Genomic DNA, 6,408 nt, shown 5'->3' on the forward strand with positions numbered 1-6,408 from the left:
TTAATTTTAATTTGCTCTTTGGATAAATAGACTATAGTCAAAATATACACACAAATATGAAAAATGACATTGATTTTTCAAATACTAACTTATGAAATAGCTAGAAAGATGTAGCCACAATTCTGTCTGTTCAAACAGACATTCCCAATTTAGTGCCAATACATCTCCATTCCACAGACACATTCATTTGCTGATATAAACTTGTGGCCAAACGTATTTGGTCGGCTCATGAATGGAGCACACAGTGAAGCCAGGAGGAATTAGCTGCCTGCCTTTGTAGCTCACTTAAGGAGCTCATGTTCTCGCACATGTTGAAATAGAAAGCAGAGCAAGAAAACAGAAATTTTACCCAGTGAGTGTTCAAGTTTGGAGAGAAGCAGAAAGAAGACACACAAACTGGATTCAAGGGAAGCAGAAGAGTATTTACCTTGAATAAAGCCATCTGCCCTTCCATAGGAACTAATGTCTGTAGAGTTCTTAAATAAAAGAAAAAATTGGCTTAGGCAGTAACGGTCATCTATTCTTTTAAAAGAGAATGTGATGAGCTCTGTATCACGTGCCAGACACAGTTCTGGGTACCAGAGCAAGACGCCATGAAGAACTGAGACAAAATGGGGTAGTGACTAAGGAGGAGATGCCCCTTGAGACCAGTGGTCCAGAAGAGGCTGCCTGGGTGATACTCAGGCTGTGACCTAATCATGGGAAGAAGATGCCACGTGCAGACATGGGGACAGAGATTTCCAGGCAGAGTAAAAGCCAATGTAAGGATGTACAGAAATGAGGGCTAGTAAGTGAGATGTTGGATAGTGGGAGATGGATGGAAAGTTAAACAGGGGAAGGCATGCTTAAAAACCCTGGTCTTTTACCACGTGGTGAAGCCAGAGCCCTAGAAGGACCCAGCCCTACACAGCAGCCCTGCTGGGGGCGCTTATTAGTATTTTAAAACACATTTTAGCAAAGAAGTATGCTAAGGTCTTTATGTATATACTTAATCTTTATAGGATCTCTATGATGTAGGAATAATAATGCTCGTTTTATACTGAATAAAATGAAACAGTGAGATTAATGAACTTGCTGAGCCACACAGGGGAGGCCATGATAGGAACTGAGATCTGTAACAAGTAGGCAGAAAAGCAGCAGTATATAAGGATAATCTTGGTTTTTTATTCCACACACAATTGAATTTTCCGAGGGTGTTCTGAGAATTGGCAACAAGGAATATGAACAGGCATTCACAGATGTTTACTCGCACAGAGGATATATATTAAAACTTTATTCCAAGATGTAGTGCCATTTAGTTGCTCTCTGTTTTCAGTTTTTTTCAAAATTAAAATCCTAAGCAGACATACGACTGATTCTGGGATTTTTGCATAGCATTGAACTTAAAGCCATTGTGAACCAAAGTTTGATGCCTAGGACAGGAACATACGTACCAAATCTGCTTTCCTCTTGTTTGTCAAGTTGGCTTAAACATCATATTCACAGAAAGCAAATCAGTCAGGCTTAGCCCGACTCTCAGGGGTTCTTCCTATACATTAACCTTGTCTATAATTTATTGTCCGTTCAGACAGTCAAGTGGACCTAAAATATAAATCAAAACTATCCAACGAAGGGCTTCCCTGGTGGCGCAGTGGTTAAGAATCCACCTGCCAATGCAGAGGACACGGGTTCGAGCCCTGTTCCGGGAAGATCCCACATGCCGCGGAGCAACTAAGCCCGTGCGCCACAACTACTGAGCCTGCGCTCTAGAGCCCACGTGCCACAACTGCTGAAGCCCGCACGTCTAGAACCGGTGCTCCACAACAAGAGAAGCCACCACAATGAGAAGCCCGCGTGCCACAACGAAGAATAGCCCCCGCTCTCTGCAACTAGAGAAAGCCCACTCGCAGCAACGAAGACCCAAAGCAGCCAAAAATTAATTAATTTTTTAAAAAAGAGTAAAGAATCAAAATAAAAATTTAAAAAACTATGCAGCTGTTAGTCAATGCAAACAGACAACTGGTCTGGCTGCTTTGTTGACTAACCTGACTGTATCTTGAAAGTATGACATTGAGACTCAGCTGAATCGAAGTCCTTGCCGACGGTTTTCTCAGTTAAAATAAGGACCAGATCGTGGAGTACCATGTGTCTTTCTTCTTCATGGAGTTAGAGCTCCTTTTATTGTTGGATTCCACCTCATGTCGTTGCCCTCCTTACCTGAGAGAATTGAGGTTACTGATTACAGGTTTTATCCCACTTTAAAAGGTACTCTTTGGACATTTCATAAAGGTAGGTGAATATCAAGTTAGAGGAAGGTTGGTTCGCAAAACTCTATTTCCTACTCTTTCATGATATCAAATGCCTTGTATTTACATAAAGCATTTCACCCAAGGGAGCTTTCGAATTCATTTTCTTTGATAATCTTCACCACACCTCCATGAAGTAGGCAGGAATTGTCATCCTTATTTTCCAGATCAGAGACACTTCCTGGTGGAGCCACGGTCTTCTCAGTCTGTTCATTCTCTCCCTTTCTGCTTCTTTTTCTCTCCCTCACCCCTAATCTACCCAAATCTTAAGGACTTTAATGTGAATCATTCTGGCTCCTATCGACCTCTCACTAATTTATAGAACCAGCCCCCAGTAGCTCTGCCACAGAAACCCAGTAACAAATCCTCCAAGCTGAGTCTTAGTGGAACGATACCCCAAAGAGTCTTCTAATTCATCTCTGGTCCTGAATCACATACTGTGAATCAGCCTATACTGAATTCTTGTGTGTGAAAAATTAGATGTCCCCAAATTATATCAAGCCAAAGAAATTTCACCCAAACGGCTTTATCAAAAAGCTTGTTGATAACACCATAATGATTTCACTACTTGTTTGTTTGGACCGTTGCATATGAATTAGCATGTTAAGGCTATATTCCTACAGCCAAAGATAAGCCCAGATTCTGTGCACGTGTTTGTTTTTAAGCTTGAGGGCCTTTTGTTTAATTGAAAAGAGAAAAGTTAAATTGAGCAGCGTATTAGTAGACATACAGCACGAGCCATGAGAAACGTGAAGGCAAAATGAATTTCTCCAGGAAAGAAATAAAAAAGACTTCCCCTACATCCACAATCTTTCTTCCACTGGAGAAATCCTATGACCGTTCCCCTCATGGGGCCTCACGAGCAGGGAGAGTGATGTAGGATGGCACGAAGGAGGTAAAATGAAGCAAGAGAAAAGAATAGAAATCCAGTGCCATTTGAAACACACGAGGATTTCCCTGGTGGTCCAGCGGTTAAGACTACGCGCTTCCCCTACAAGGGGTGCGGGTTCAATCCCTGGTCAGGGGAGTTCCGCATGCCACGAGGTGTGGCCCAAAACAAAACAAAACAAAACACACACACACACACACACACACACACACAACAATGAAACACGTGATGTTGTCTATGTTATTTTGATCAATCCTGAACCTTCACTGTGAAAGTCTCCTCTCGAAGGGAAGACTCCCTACAGACAGTATAATAATGGCAGTTAATGAAAAACTTAAAAAGAAATCACAGAGAAATGCCAACAAGCATATGAAAAGGTGCTCAATGTCACTAATCATCAGGGAAATGCAAATCAAATGACAGTGAGCTAACACTGTATGCCAGGTAGGATGGCCACCATCAAATAAATAAATAAATAGAAAGTCACACGTGCTGGTGAGGATGCAGAGAAATTGGAACCCTTGTGCACTATTGCTGGGAATATAAAATGGTGCAACCACTGTGGAAAACGGTATGAAGCTTCCTTTAGAAACTAAACATAGGAAAAAAAAAAACTAAACATATTCAGCAATACCACCCTTTCAGGTATATACCCAAGGAAATTGAAAACAGGATCTTGAAGGGAGATTAGCACTCTCATGTTCACTGCAGTACTATTCACAATAACCAAGAGGCAGACACAACCTACACGTCCATCAGTGCATGAAAGGATGAAGAAAACGTGGTGGATGCATGCGATGGAATACTAGTCAGCCTTAAGAAAGAAGGAAATCCTTTCATATGCTACAGATGGATGAAACGGGAGGACCTTACGAATGGTGGTTGCTAAGGGGTGGTGGGGGTGGAGGTGCCAAGGGGAAGGGGAGCTGCTGGTCAGTGAGTTAAGTTTTACAAGATGAAAAATTTCTAGAGATCTACTGCACAAGGAGACACATAGACTGTACTATACACTTAGAAATTATTAAGATGGTAAATTTTATGTTATGTGGGTTTCACCACAATATAAATAAATAGATGATTAGATAGTTAGATAGATGGATAGATGATAGATAGATGATAGATAGATAGGTAGATTATAGATAGATAGATGATAGATAAGAATGCATGTGCCCTGTTTCCAAGAAGTCCAGGGTCTAATGTAAGCGTGGGAATAGAGAGCAAACTCATGAACAAGCTGACTGTATAATTGCTGCAATAAATACAGGCTTTCACCATGCACTATGGAGTAAACAGAAAGGCAAAGGGGTGCTGTGGAAAGAAAACTGGTTTAAAAAAGACAACACAAGGGCTTCCCTGGTGGCGCAGTGGTTGAGAGTCCGCCTGCCGATGCAGGGGACACGGGTTCGTCCCCCGGTCCAGGAAGATCCCACATGCCGCGGAGCGGCTGGGCCCTTGAGCCATGGCCGCTGAGCCTGCGCGTCCGGAGCCTGTGCTCCACAACGGGAGGGGCCACAATAGTGAGAGGCCCGCGTACCGCCAAAAAAAAAAAAAAGACAACACAAGAAACCTCAGAGGAACTGTGGTACATTGAATGATTAAATACCCTTCTCCACTCACAAGGTATAAATAAGAAGTCTCTATGTCCCAAATTGTCTGAGACAGTCCCAGTTATATCTGTTGTCCCAATATAATTATTAATAGCACCCTTTCACTCTCTGGAGAGTATCCCTTGTTTGAATGATATATTACACGGTCACCCTCCGTATGAATAATGGCTATTCACAAGATCAATTTGCACTCAAGTGTGCATGACACCTTAGAGTTTTCCAAAACAGCCACCCAGCTGAAGACGTACCGGGTAGTATTACTGACAACTCAGCTTCCTATTTAAATTCACCCTGCCTACTTCCATTGAAAAACATCTGGAATTAGAATCAAGAATCCAAAAATAACTCTGACATCATCAAGTGCACTATAGAATCCCAGCTCACAAATGCCCACCTCTAAACATCTCAAAATGGGCCATACTTGGCACTTGATCCCAGGTGAATGACCCCTCCTGCTTTTCAGTCGTTTTGCTGGGTACGTCAGCGAACGAAACCTCTGACAGTTGGTGCAGCCCCAGAAGTTGTATTCTGGCTCCATTTGCTGCTGCTGGAAGGAGGCAGCTGGAAGCATGCTTTCTCCATTTGCGATCTTAGCAGTCCCAAAACAAGTACAATCATTTCCTTCTGTTTCTTGAGTCACATGCACCATCAATATTTTGATGAATAACTCTCAACCTATAGCTCTCAACCTACCTCCTGCCCCAGCACACATGACACATGATGTTCACATCAAGCGGCACCAATAACTTCCTAGGCATGAAACGTACCCCCCATCTTTCTCTCCCGCTCAAATGAGCATATCAGAATGCAAGGAAGCAACGGGTATGAAGTTATCATAGTTAATGAGGAATTCACCCTAACTCACAAATTTTGCTCATTCAATTATTATTTCTAACTACTTGCAGCACTCTCCCATTGATTCCTACCTTGGATTTATAAAACTGTGCACTGTTCCCTTAACATCTGGGAGGATGTGTTCCAAAGAGAACAAAGTGTGGTATAAAATGTGCCACCTGCTGACACCCGACATATAAAAAGATACCCCTTGGACTGAAGGCCCCTGGCAGAAAGGAACTTACTGTTGATTAAATCAGTCAGCACTTCAAAGGCTAATTCAGGCTTTAAGGATCAGTTGGACATAAATGTGTAGATTTGCATTGTCTATAGAATAAATATGAAGGCTCCTAGTAGAATTAAAAATATGATACAATATTATATAAGACTTGCAAGATCTAGCCAGTGATCTAAATTCAATTCATATATTTATATTATATGTTTGGGAAGATATATAATTGATCAATACATATTCCCTCTCCTCAAGGACCAAACAACCACACCTACTAAAAAAGAACAGCAGAAACACCAATAAAGACAATGCCTAAATTTCCTCTAAGCCCTTCCCATATAGTAATTCATCTTACTCTAAAAATATTTTTTTAAAATAGTAGGTACTCTTATTGTCCTAATTAGACAGATGAGGAAACTGAGGCACTGACAAACTAAATGACTCTCCCAATGTCACACATAGCTAGAATTTAGAAGATACAGAAAAATGCTGAAATCATTATTCACAATAGGCAATATTTGGAAATAATGTAAGTGTCCATCAGTGGATGAATGGATAAAG

The sequence above is a fragment of the Lagenorhynchus albirostris genome, chromosome 18 (genome assembly GCF_949774975.1).
Source record: "Lagenorhynchus albirostris chromosome 18, mLagAlb1.1, whole genome shotgun sequence".
In the NCBI taxonomy this organism is placed as follows: Eukaryota; Metazoa; Chordata; class Mammalia; order Artiodactyla; family Delphinidae; genus Lagenorhynchus; species Lagenorhynchus albirostris.